We start from the raw sequence: 14,835 nt of genomic DNA on the forward strand, positions 1-14,835 counted from the left end.
CCATCTCTTCCTTGGACTTAATATCTTTTTTTTTTTTAAGAAATTAAAATTCCTATTTTGATTAGCTTCTGACATGATTGAGCCCATTTGTTGCATTTCATCTGTCCAGAGATGGCAATGTCTGGCTTTGAACTTTCTCAGTCTGGCTTCTTCTGCAGGGTCAAATGTCAGAGAATCCCATAGTGATGCGTTGCTTACTAACCTGTATTTTCTAAGACAGTAAAAATGTAGGCAGCCATATCCAGCTTATATTCAGACATTTGGTCAGTTTTACTCAATGTTTGTGGTATAGTCTTAACATTTTCACATCAAGTTAATGTTCATATTTTAAGGTACTACTTCCTGTTAAAATAGTATAGATGGTTTCTTAAAATCACCTGCTTAATACCAACGTTTCCATTCCTTTCTTCCTCCCATCATGTTTTCAAGAGCTGTGTTTAAATTAATCCAGCATCTTCCAGTGTAGGTGTTATGTTAGGAATACGAAATAAGAAGGGGAGAGAGACGCGTTGTATGATCTAAAACGGCCTATGAAAAGCGGGTTAACAAACAAATGCATATCTCTTTCTCTTAACTGTTAAGAGAAAAAAAGACAACATGATGGACAGGGCAAGGTAGATGCCTATATAGACAGGGAAGGCTCAAGACTGAGGCAGGAACAATTGATGTAGGGCATCAAGACAATAACTGAACTCTGGTGAAGGGTCACCAGTGTAAAGCAGGAAATGTAGCATAAGATATAATTTTTTCTGAGGGGGACACATACTAGATATTTGAAGAGATAGGAAGGAAATATTTCAAAACCCAGATTTGTCTTCGCATTAACAAAACTTGCACCAAAATGGAATAAAAATAGGAACATGGACAGAGAAGTGCAATTGCTTCCGAATTGACAAGACGTGTGGATCAGATCACAGAATTCTGAAATGTGAAAATTGAAACAGAAGTCACAAACTCCATCCTTTTCACCAATGTGTAGGCAGTATGGCAGAACCTCAAATTATATTCACCTAATTTCCTTAAAAGCTCTATAATAAAAGCAAAATTATAAAGTATGCGCTTGAACAGACAGAGAAATAGCAAACATGGGGCTGGAGAGGTCACCTGCTGCTTTTGCAAAGGAGCTCAGCTTTGTTCTGAGCCCCAATGTGGTTGCTGACGACCATCTGCAACCCATGTTCCAAATGATACATGGACATCTTCTGGCACCCTCAGGCATTGCACACACATGGCGGACATACATACGTACACTCAGGCAAAATATTCACACACATGAAATAGATAAAAATAAATCTTAAAAATAACAAATTAGGGGACTAAAATGTTTATTTTTCAAAGGACTTTTATTTGATTTGATGTGCTGGTAAGAACAGTTCTGGTGAAATTATGGCAATTCACTAAACATACTGGGATTCCTTCATCAGGCACTGAAAACAGTGTAATGATGTGTATGTATAGGGACAATTGAGGAATCCAGAAGCTTCAAGTAGTAAAAAAGTGGAAATGCAAGCAAATAAAAGCAAGGGGGAGCAAAAAATGTAGATGATCCCAGTGGAAAACAAATAGTAAATTATAGCCGTGTGTGTGTGTGTGTGTGTGTGTGTGTGTGTGTGTGTGTGTGTGTGTGTGTCTGCACACACATCTCTGTGCGGGTACATACATGAATATGGAGGCCAGAGGTTAATGTCTAGTGTCTTAACTTTATTTTGAGTCAGTTTCTTTTATTGATTTTAGAGTTTACTTAGCCTAATAGACTATTCTTAGCAACTGTAGAATATGCAGTTTTTAAGAGCACATAGAATATCAGAGAAGTACTGAGCCCTAAAACATGTCTAAAATTTTTCAACAAATTGTGGAGTTGCTGAGTCTATATTCTGATAAAAAATATGCATAAATTAGAAATTACCATCATGTATAGAACCATCTAAAATATTTGGAAATTAAGTGATTGACCCTAAATAGCATATCAGTAAGATTGCAAATAGTATTCAATTTGGCTATAAAAATATTTAAACTTATAGTTTGTGTTTAATGATACCTGACCATTATTCTTAGGCAAATAAATAGAATAAAAGGTACAAAACAATTATCACAGATTCTGAAAAACTAAGAAACGAGCAAACAAAAAACCCAATGCAAGTCAGAAGGTTGTGAAAAAATAAGCTTAAAAAAAAAAAGCTTAAAAAAATGTCAGTTCTATATGAGATAATTTTTCAAAGTAAGTTTTCTAGTCTCATTCTATTGCTGTGCTAAAACACTCTGAGATAAGAAGACCTCAGAGGAGGAAAGGTCTTATTCCGGCCTGCAGGTTAGATTCTCTCTTTGAGGGAATCTAGGGCTGGAACTTGAAGCAGAAACAATGGAGGACCACTACTTGCTGATTTCTCTGGCTTCTAATTGGCTAGACCTTCCTTTCAAAGAACAGGACCTCCTGCCCAGGGAATGGTGCTACCCACAGTGGGCTGGACCCGCCTGTATCAACTCACAATCAAGACAGTGCCCTGGAGATATATTCCTATGGACCAATTTGAGGTAGACACTTGTACAGTTCAGGCCTTCCTCTCAGATGGCTGTAGGCTGTGTCAGGTTGACAATTAAACTTAGCTAGGGCAGTACAGACTTTTAGATAAAAATAAGTGGAAGAGATGGTCTCCAGAAGATTTTTAAGTGCATACTATTTTTTATTCATGAGTATGTATGTACGTATGACACTATGTATGTAAAGGTGCCTGTAGAGGCTACGATTCCTCCAATTTCCTGGAGCTGAAGTGGCAGGCAGCTGTAATCTGCCTGATATGAGTTCCAAGGGCCAAAATCTGGTCCTCTCTATAAGAGCAGTGTGTACTCCTACCCTCTGAGCCATCCTTCCAGTCCCTGCCAGGAGATTTGATCATTGAGAATTATTGAACACTGTTCCTTTAACTGAATAAAAAATGACATTAGATAGTGATCTGGAAGTAAATAGGAAAAACTTTCTCTGGTGAAATATACACTACATAAAAAGTACCACTTCACCATTTTATGTGCACATTTGAGGGGGTTCCATTGCCTCACCATTTATTACTACCGTCTATTTTTATGAGTTCTTCATCTTTCCCCACATGCCTCTTTTATTTATTTCATCTGTGTTTGCTTTTTCGGTTAAAATATTTTATAATTAGTATTATAGATTTATATTTATTTTATATAATAAAGTATTTTATATAATTAGTAACAATGTAGTATTATACCTTTAATACATACAGGAGTGATAAACATAGTAACGAGAGCATGAGGTAGAAAGAGAAAAATGTAGGTTTACAGTAGTAATATTCTTATATATAAAAGATGTGATGGTATTGACTAATACTATATTCCTTGTGGAATACATTATTTAAACAATTTAATAAGAGTGTGTGGTGACAGGATAAAGATGCATACTACAAACTATAGAAAAACCACTAAAATATATTTTTTTTAATGTATAGGTAAGAATCCAATAGTGGAGTTGAAATGGGATACTAAACTGAAGTCATCTAATTCAGAAGAAGAAAAAAATGGCCCGGAGAGATGGCTCAGCAGTTAGGAATGTGCACTGCTCTTGGAGAGGACCTGCATTTGTTTCCTGCATACATGCGCCATATGTGGCTCACAATCACATGCAGCTCCAGCTCCAGAGGGACCCGATGGCCCTGGCTTTGTGGGCACTTGAACATGCCCCCACATAGACACAAACACATGCACATAGTTAGAAATAAAGTAGGCCTTGAAAGAAAACAAGTAAGTAATTCAGAAAAAAAAGAAGGAACAACGAAATGTAATAAATATGAAACACAAGTGAGGATATTGATTTAATGCCACCATATTAGTAATTACATTAATTCAGATGATCTAAGTAGCCCAATCAATTGGTAAGAGCTATCAGACTGCGTTAAATAAGATGTGCCAACCCGATGTTATCTGCCTGAGATTAATTTTTTAGTGCAAGGATCAAGTAAAATGTAAAAGAATAGACTAAGAAGAACCATGAATTTAAAAAAAAAAAACCTATTGCCATATACTGAGAAGGTTATTTTGTAATGCTTGCACTCCTCCTGCCAAGAAATACGTATCCTGAATGTAGTACAACTTAACAAGTAGACACAACAGGAATCCAGAAGGAATGCTAAAAAAGTGTCCAGAGCTGTCAAAGTAATTGAAGTCAAGAGGGAGGTGAAGAGTGCTTCCAGACTGAAGAAGACTAAGAGACCGACCAGGGTGGCTCCAATCAGTATCCTTTAAGTACAAGTAGTGTTAGCATAATTGAGCAACTATTAGTAAGATGCTAACTAGTCTAGAAGTATGTAAATGAGTCACGGGCCAATGCTGCCTTCCTGATTTTGTTGGCTGCATTCTACTGTGCAGAACGGAACTTGTCCTTCTAGAGGGTAAACACGGAGTGTGGGTGTTAAGGCTTCGGCTTGAGAGCCTTTCAAATGGCTTAGGAGGAAGTTCTGCCATCCTGCAATTTTTCTAGATGTTTCCTGTTTGTTTTTGTAGGGCTGGCAAGGTTGCTCAGTGGATAAAACCACTTGCCACACAGGCCTCATGACTGGTCGGTCCTTGGAACCCACATAAAAGAAACAAAAACAAACAAAATACAGTTGCTAAGCCAGCACTCCCAAAGCAGGAAAGGAAGTGGGAGGCAAGAAGTGACTCCACAAAGTTTTCCTTTGACTTCTGTGCCATTGTATACCTGTGCTGACTCTCTCTCTCTCTCTCTCTCTCTCTCTCTCTCTCTCTCTCTCTCTCTCTCTCTCTCTCTCTCTCACACACACACACACACACACAGACACACCCCATAAATTCACACACTCACACACCATAATAATATGCAAATAAAAAATTAAGTTTGTTCTTATAAATCTGACAGCAATGAAGAAGACTTGAATGACGTTGAAATTCCCAACAGTTACCCTTGATGCTAGGGATAGAGTATTGCCTTCCAAATTCCAAAGGAGAATTCCACGTGCTGACCTTCTAGCAAACATGCCCGGGGTCAACAGAGTGATATTTCAGAGACACAGGTACCCAGAAACTCTAGCCCTTCTGGTGAAAATTGGAAAATCTAACAGAAGCTGGGTATGGTGGTGCATACTTGAGATGTCAGTGCCTGAGAGGGGGTGGTAAGTGAATCAGAAATTGAAAGTAGGAGCCTTGAACTCATTGGCACAGAAGATGACTTCCTTAACAGAATAGCATTAGTGCAGGCACTATGACCACAATTAATAGATTATCCCTAATGAAAAGCTTCTGTAAGGCAAAGGACAATGTCATTCAGATTAAAGTGGCAGCCTACAGGATATGGAATATTTTTACTAACTCTATATCAGATAGAGGACTAATATCCAAAATATATAGAGAACTCGTGAAACTACATATCAAAAAACCAAATAATCCAGTTAGATATGAGGCACAGATCTAAACAGATTTCTCAGTAGAGGGAACTCATATGGTGAAGAAACACTTAAATGTTCAAACTCGTGGCTATTAAGGGAATTCAATGCAGACCTATTTTGAGATTTCACCTTACACCTGTCAGAATGGCTAAGATCAATAAAACAAGTGACAGTTCATGCTGGCAAGAATGTAGAATAAAGCGAACACTCCTCCATTGCTACTATGGAAACCAGTGTGGTGGTTCCTTCAAAAAATGGGACTTGATGTACCTCAAGATCCACTTATACCACTCTTGGGAATATCCAAAGCATCCTTCATCCTACTACAAAGACACTTGCTTAACCATGTTCATTGCTGCTCTATCCACAACAACCAAGAACCGGAAATGATCTAGATGTCCATCAATGGATGAATAGGTAAAGAAAATGTGGTGCATTTACACAACGGAATATTAATCAGCTGTTAAAATAATGACATCATGACATTTGCAGGTTCATGGATGGAACTAGAAAAAAAAATCATCGTGAGTAAGGTATCTCAGACTCAGAAAGATAAATATGTTATATATTCACTTATATGCTGATGTTACCTGTTATGTGAATGACAATCAAGCTGCAGTCCATAGACCCTGAGAGGTTAGGGGGTAGACAACAGGACTACGGGACACACGTGGATCTCCGTGGGAAAAGGAAAGGAGTAGGCTTTGTGGGTGGACTGGGGGTAGGGAAGGACTGGAACGGGAGGATCAGATGGTGAGGGTGAGGGAGTGTGGGGAGGGACATCTAGAACTGAGGTGCATTTGAGGGTAGTATGGAAACCTAGTATAGTGGAAACTTCCTAAAATATATGAAGGCGATCCTGATGAAGTCTACAAATAGTGGAGAAGATAGGGCCCCAGCTGCCTACAATTTGTCACCAAATGATGCTTTCGATACCATGACTGGGCTATGTCGAGTTGAGTTGTTGGCTGAAGAGAAAAATCCCCAAACAACTCAGGCTATTGCCAAGAGAGTTGGTTGCTCTCCACAAACTGACAGCAAGGCCCTCTTGTCAATGACGGCACGAAGCTTGTGGGAGTAACTAACCAATGTCAGATTTGACTTAAGGTCCACTCCACAAAATGGGACTCATACATGACGCTGCTTGGGTGACCAAGAGCCAAGGACTACATAGGCCACAGACTCAGGGTAAAATCAAATACTACTACTGTCTAAGAAAAAGAGATAACATGACTCCTAATGGTATTCTGTTATGCTTATAGATCAGTGCCTTATTCAGCCATCATCAGAAGCTTCTACCTAAGCAGATGAGAATAAATACAAAGACCCACAGAAAACATTGGGCAGAGGGACAGGGAGAGGAGGGGGGAGGGGGAGAGGTAGGTAAACGGGGGAGGGGAGAGAGAGAGAGAGAGAGAGAGAGAGAGAGAGAGAGAGAGAGAGAGAGAGAGAAACCATGGAACACTCAATTCTAAATGAGATGTCTCTCTCTATCAAATCCTTTTCCTCACAGCTAGAGAACCTCACGGAAGAGAAGGTGGAAAACGTATAAGAGGCCGAGGGCATGGAGGACACCAGGAGAACAGGGCCCTCTGACTCAACTGATCGATGCTCATTTGAACCCACAGAGACTAAAGCAATAAGCACAAGGTCTGCATGGGTCTGCACCAGGCCCTCTGCATATATTTTATAGCTTTCAGTTTAGTGTTTTTAAGGGACTCTTGAGTATACAAATGAGAGGCTCTCTGATTCTTGTGTCTTCTCTTGGGCTCTTTTACTTCTATTGGTTTGCCTTGTCCGACTTTAACGTGATTTTTAAAATTATCTTGTTATATATATTTTGTAAATGAAATAAAATGGCAGTTAAAAAAAAAAAAGAAGTTGAAAGCAACCTCTGATGCGCAGCAGTCTCCAGGCTAGCCTAGGCAACTTGGAATTCTGTCTCAAAATCAAATCAAAATAGTAGTAGTAGTAGTAGTAGTAGTAGTAGTAGTAGTAGTAGTAGTAATAATAATAATAATAATAATAATAATAATAATAATAATAAATAATGAGTAAAAAAAACATTGGGGAGAAAACCCCCTATGTCCACCACTGAAGAATATTAGTAACAGGATGATATTCAGGTGACCTGAATGTTGAAAGAATGACCTCAAGAGAAACAGACTTGAGATGGGCACTGGTTTGTCTAGAAATTCCTATTCTGCACTGTATGTCTTTCCAAATATCTATATACAATAGTGATGACTTTAGAAACTACATCTGAAACCAATGAAATATGAGTAAGTAAATGAACAGATACAGATGGTAAGCAGTTAAAAAGTTTTTTTATTTAAAGATTTTTTTAAATTGTGTGTACATGTGTCTGGGTGTGTTCACATGTGTGCTAGTGCCCTTAAGGCCAGGAGAAAGCGTGAGATCCTCTGTAGTTGGAGTTTCAGGCTGTTGTGATACCTGAAGTCAATGCTAGGAACCACACTTCAGTTCTCTGAACTTTAGAAAGATTTCTATCTAACAATATATTCAGGATCTCACTATGTTGTTCTGGCTGGCCTAGAGCTTGCTACATAGGCCACACTGGCCTTGAACTTACAGAGATTTGCCTGCCTCTGTTTTCTAAGAGGTGAGGTTACAGGCGTGTGCGACCATGCCTGGCTATAAAAAACATTTTTCGTACAAGGAAAAAGGAAAGTGAAAAGATAGAGATTTTCTTTTTTCCTGTTAAATTAAGTGAGCATGCTAAGGTAACCTGAGGGAAAAGCAGAGAGCGGTCATCAAACACAAAGTGCTCGAAGAAGTACTTCTTCACCAAGGCTTGGTAGAAAGGAGAAACTGTGTATACAAGTTACTTTGGTCCTAGGTGAGGCAGAGAGCCTTGCTCTTCATCATACAAAGGCATGTGCTATGAAAAATCACAGGACCTAGGATGATGTGGACTGCTCAGCTTCATGAAGGGACCAGGAAAAGGTGTCCCTCCAAGCCGAGAAAACCCCTAAGAGCCATGAACCCCTGAAGAGGAGCACAGTCGAGCTGCCAAACAGGGCATGAAACGCCCACTATTAGGACCTGCCGGGCATTTGCAGAGGATTCCAGGTTCCTGTGTCCCATAAAACTGGGGAGGGGCATGTGGCAGCAGCAGAGAGTTTATAAGGAGAGCTCTTTGAAAGTAGAGCTAGGACCTCTATAGGTAATTTGTGTAGCCTGCACACTCGCTGTGAAAAATCAGCCCTGCTGTAGAGGGGTTCCCAGTCTGGTGTCTTTTGTATGTTAATTTGGACCTCAGCATCCTCCCTTCTCTGCTGTCCTGCTGGGCAGGGGAGCATGGTTTTCAGTAGCAGCAGGGCCCTTTTTTATTTCTTCAGCTCCATTCAGCAGCCTGCGAACAGATGCTCCATTTAAGATTTAGAATCTGGCCAGTGAGTGCAAACAAGCAAGAGCAAGAGAAGAGGAAGTTTGCAGGACAGGATTAAGAGGAAAAGGCCAGGGCAACTCTGGAAGAGCGAGGTGTAAGGAGCAGGGAGGGCTGGAGTTATGGCATAAGAGAGGAAAGAAAGCAGGTGGAGGCACAATTCAGATTTGGGACTGAAAGTTGTACTGATGGATACAGGAAACAGTTAAGAATGAAGAAAAGGCAGGCTGGGGTGGGGACAGGGCGAGCTGACTTGCAGTTTCCTGCTGAATCTTTCCATCCTTGGGGTGGTGTGTGTGTGTGTGTGTGTGTGTGTGTGTGTGTGCGTGTATGTGTCTCAGTTCTTACAGGAGAGGAACTTCCACAACCTCAGTCCACTCGTGGGTGCTAAACTACCTGCCACGAGGCTCGTCTTGTCCAGGTTTCTACTTTAGCGCCTGTTTAGCCCTTTCTAGGAAGGCCGTTTCTATTTCCGTGTCCTTTGCATGTCCGTGATAGTTGTCTGGGCACTCGTGTCCCAGCTGCAGACAGCGTTTTATTTTTACGTTTCTTTATGCAGAGAGAGGGAGAGAGATAGAAATAGAGAGAGAGAGAGAGAGAGAGAGAGAGAGAGAGAGAGAGAGAGAGAGAGAGAACAGTCCCTGTTCTGGGACTTTCCCTGTCATTCTAAGCTTTCCATTGAGCTCGACCCTGTAGCTTTTTCAAATTCAAGTCACTGGGGAGGCCGTTTGAAACACTGGAAAGACAAGACGACATTTTGTAGGAAGGGGAAGAAAAACAACTGAAGAGTCCAAATCAAGCAGATACCGTGAAACACAAACACACACAGATACACAGAGATACATAGACACACACACACACAGAGACAGACATAGGCATGCACAAGCACACGCACAGACATAAACACAAATACACACACAGACACACAGATACAGGCATGCGCAAGCACACACAGATATACGCACAAATATACACACATAGATGCACACAGAGAGACACACATAGACATACACAGACACACACCCACAGGCACATGCATAGACACATAGATATACAGAGATACATAGACACACACACACAGGCAAACATAGACAACTAGAACACACACACACACACACACACACACACACACACACACACACACACACACACTTCTCAGGAAAGTAAAGACAGTGACAGGAGCCAAGAGGATAAAGGACCGTGCACCAAAACTCCAGTAAGCCAGTCAGAAGCACCAAGGCCAAGGTTGCCAACTAATCCTCAGAAATTTGCATACAGAGAAGCAATTCTTTTGCTTATAATTTTCCCCCAAATACCTCCAAGGTTATGACACAGATTACAAATCCTCCCTTTTATAAAAATAAAAAAATATGTATTCATCTACCTTTTGCACACATGGTTAGTGTAAGAGCGTTTGAGAGTGAAACACATTTGGATTGGATTTTCAAAGACCATTATTTGAATGAACCTTAGGTTAAACCTACATTCTAAAAAGAAGGACTAGAGTAGCTGAACAGACTCATGCCTCGAATTGCAAAGATGTTTATTTAAGCTTTGCCAAGCTTTATCAGGAGTGTTAACCTGTCCTTTGCCAATATTTAGCAATCCTACCGATGGCGCAAGATAAACGAATGGATAAGCTGCACTGTAATTGTCGTCAAATATAAAGGTGCAGCTAAGGCCATGTCAAATGTGCCCCTCTTTCCACAGTGACATCAGAAACACTCTGTCCTGCCTGGGATACCAAGACATGCCACCTTTTGATCTTTTGAGGAGAATGAAATCAGCAGTGGTCAAGAGAGGGTGGGGGAGGCAAGACACATGGCAGCCGGGAAGGAGGAGAAGGAAAATTCTAGAAAACTTCAAAGATTGTAGTTCACATAGGAGCCTGTTATTCATCCTAAAATGCTCATATGTTTCCTGAAATGAATGTTATCCTCCATACTTCGGCCACTTGAGGTCTATTGTAACCACACCACTGCCAGTCACTTGTACAACACAGGTCCCGTTTCCTTCTCTTCAGCAGTGGTCCGCATATGCACCCACCACAGATTGACACCTGGCTGCCAGCTTTGGGTCTCAAATCCAGGCCCTTTCATTAAGGTAGGAGGGAATGCAGGAAGCTGGGCAGGAGCCATGCAGCTGCTGCCGGCCAGACATGTCTTGCCTTGCCCTTTCTTTCTGCGTTCTTTGCATTTCTTCGGCTGTCTGGATAGTTTCTGAAGACTAGCATTTTGGCTAGATTTTTTTATTTTTATTTTATTTTTTCCCCTTTGTTTATTTCAGGGCCTTTAATTCCCCCTCCCCCATCTCTCTTCTTCTTTTCCCTTTCCTTCTCCCCTCCCCCTACCTCCCCTCCCCCAACCCAGATCTTGCGCCTGCCAGCCTTGTGCTCTGACATTGTTCTCCACTCTCAGTGCCCTCGGTGTGGTTTTAAGATGACTAGACAGATTGGTACTTTCTTCCACTAAAAGGCTATCATCACTCTGTGCTCATTTGTGCTATTCTGGGGCCTGAACCACTGCTCTGTGCATGCCAGGCTGGCACTCCACCATCCTTTTGGTTCTTCTGTTTACCCACTTCCCTGATATTAAAATAAGTAGTTTGTCCCAGGCTTAGCATTATACCAGACCTTCCTTTGACCTGCCTTTATACAGCCCGCCATAATTAAAATTGAATGAAAGAAGCCAACCACCCATACTTGAAGTTCATAAAAACTTAGAAGTGAGAAAAAAAAAAAGTCTTGCATCCCTGACCCCTGCCAGTGTCTCCCTGAAGATTTGACCCTCGCCCTTTACACGGACCCAACAGTGGCATTCAGAGACACTTTTTCTTGAGGACTATACAAAGATCCAAGGCTGAGCTCTACATTCAGGCTCGGTGAGTTACCAGTTCCTCCTGTGAACTGGTGTTAACTTCGTCTCAGATGCAAACACCTGCAAGCACTTTGGAGATAAACCACAGTTACTGTACAAATCCTGGCACTGGGATAACTTGGGCTGGGTTCCAGGCCTAGCTCTGCCATGTTGTAACTCTAGGCAGGATAGCATCATCGGGGCTTAGAAAACTATGCTCCAAATGTGAAGAGCCAGAGGCTCTTCTCCATCCTCCTCCTGTCCTGTTTCTCACTCTTTTTTTCTCTTAATGAGGTAAGCCAAGGAGATTAGAATTTCCCTTCCCAGCAGTGGATTATAGAAACCGCTATCATTTTTTTCTAAAGCCACCTATAAACTCTGAAAACAGTACCTCTAATTTTCTCCTGCCCTTTTGACTAAGAATTAACTAGAAGGTATTTTCTGACTGCCTCATTGTACTGGTTAGTTTTGTTTTGTTTTGTCGTCAGACACAGGGTTTCTCTGTGTTACCCTGGCTATCCTGGAAGTCACTCTGTAGACCAGGCTAGGGTTGAGCTCACAGAGATCATCTGCCTCTGCCTGCTGAGTGCTCGGATTAACGTGGTGGATCACTGATTAAAATAATGGAATGAGCTAAACGGCAAGAGGATGTTATATTATATAAAATGCTGGTTTGTTTGAAGCAGCTCTTGGGCACAGAGAGAGAGAGAGAGAGAGAGAGAGAGAGAGAGAGAGAGAGAGGAGAGACAGAGACACAGAGAGAGAGAGACACACACACACAGACACAGAGACACAGAGAGAGACACAGAGAGGCGGGGAGGGAGAGGGAGGCAAGAGAGGGAGAGAGGGAAGAGGGCATAGGTACAGAGTGGAGAGAAAGGAGGAGAAGAGAAGAGAAATATAGGAAGAGAGGGGAGAGCAGGGTGGGGACTAAAATGTCTGGAATATATAGTGAAGAGCCTCTGGGAGAGGGAAGCCCCGCCCCTGGACTAAGGAATAATTTAGGGTAGAGGGCAGGGTATGCCAGCCACGCCTTACAGCAGGTAGCGACCCAGGAATTCCTGAAACCAAACAACCACCACTTCCTGGCTGTACTGGGTAGTTTGTATTGTCAACTTGATACACTCTAGAGTCACCTGGACAGAGGGATTGTCAATGGAAGAATTGCCTGGATCACACCGGCCCGTGTCCATGTCTGTAAGAGATTGTCTTGATTGTGATAGGTGTGGGAAGACCCAAATGCACTGTGGACAGTGTCATCCTTAGGCAGGTTGGCCTGGACTATAGAAGTAAGCCAGGGAACCAGCCAGTGAGCAGACCACCTCTGTGGCGTTTGCTTTAGTTCTCACCTGAGTTCCTGCACTGACTTCCCTCGATAGTGGTTTATGACATGAAGTAAGTCCTTTCCTTTCCAAGTTGCTTTTGGTCATGGTGTTTACCATAGCATCAGAGAAGCCAACTCGAACACCCGTTTACTAAAAGTCACAAGGCTGCCCATCCCAGAATGGGTCCTGCTGGGAAAAAGGAGGTTCGTAGAGAGGAGCCAAGAACAAGCTGGGCAGCTGGCCTTACTGGGCCTCACTTTATGAAGCATGATAAGATCCTACCATTTTTTTGTTGAGTTATGTCGATGCTTTATGCTTCATCGAGCCTGACCATGAACTTGATCAAATACATTTGTTAAAGCTTAATTCAACTTTCAGAAGGAACATTTGAGTTTCCTTACACAAGAATAGTAACACCACCACACACCCAAACTGACCATAGAACCCAGTGCACAGAGAGTCCTCTATGTACCAAGCACAGTGATTCATCAATCATAAACCTGTTTAATGAATGGCTAAAGTTTAAACCGGTGTTTAAAGGGATGTTCTTAGCATAGCCTCAACTTCCTACAATGGGTCATGCCCTGGGCACTTGCTTTTATCCTAGCAGACCTGCCTGACCGGTATCTCTCTAAAAAAAAGTTCATGGCTACACATTTGGCTTAATGAAAAAGTTGTTCCTCCCAGAGTGTAGTTGGCCTTTCCTGAGTACGCAATGCTAACCTTGTTCTCCAGAACACGCCTACCAGAGGTATGTCTGAGATGTTAGGAATGACTTGATGGCCCCTTCCCAACTCCTTACCAAAGGCCAATAGGAAATAAGGTCAGTGGGAAAATAGTACCTACCACACGTTGCTGTTCCTACCTCGTCCACATTTTGACCAGCCTCAAGGTTTATGCTCATCTGTCCCTAGAGGTCTTTCCTCACCCTCCCAGAACTTGCCATGGGTGAGGGTAGCTGGTTTTCAGCATGTCTCTCCTGCATACTCCCAAAGGAATTCCTCTCTTAGAAAAGCAGAGGATGAACCTGCTCTCCCCAGTGCCTACCATCGTTATCTCACCGGGCTTAGACACTTGTGATCTGGACTTCTATTCCTTGGCTCAATTTACGATTCCACTCCCCACCATCTGCGTGAGAGTGACTTAATTACTTCTACCTTGGTGTATTTGTCTGAAAAGGAGATATTTTAATAACAGTGGTTATTTCTTTGAGGAGATTAAACAACTTAACCTGCATTAAAAAATAAGGATGGTACTGTGTGGTGCACATAGCTATTAAGGGAGGTGTTCAATAAACTTTTGATGGATTAGGAAACGCCATGGTACTTCCAAGCCATCAGCATTCACCAGGCGTCATTTAATCAGTATGAACAGTCCAGCTGTTTTGAAAGTCTCTTGATTTTTTTTAAACCATTTTTTTCACCTACTGCCTTTCAAGTGTTATTGTATTTGTGTCAAGTCCACTTGTATGAACATTTGAAAGAGCAAAGTAGTGTTACCGTTACCATTTGACTACGGGTTTCTAAACATTATGTACAATGCTTAATTGTAATGCCTCATGTACCACTTTATTTCTTGGAGATCTACTCAGTCAGTGGACATAGTAATGTGGTATGTGATAGGCGGCATGTAAATCAGGATAGCAGGTCAGTGTTTGCACGTATAGCTGTGTTGTGCATATGTTTATCTGGGTATCTGTATGTGTGTGTTAGTGGAAAACTGGCAATGACATACATGAATAAGACTAAGTTTCTGTGCCATGGTATCTTGAAATTCAAGATAGAAGATTCCCACACGAACAGCTAGCTAAATAAGCAGGCTCAATCCCT

This window comes from Acomys minous (assembly GCF_964271855.1).
Source record: "Acomys minous genome assembly, chromosome: 3".
NCBI classification, from domain to species: Eukaryota; Metazoa; Chordata; class Mammalia; order Rodentia; family Muridae; genus Acomys; species Acomys minous.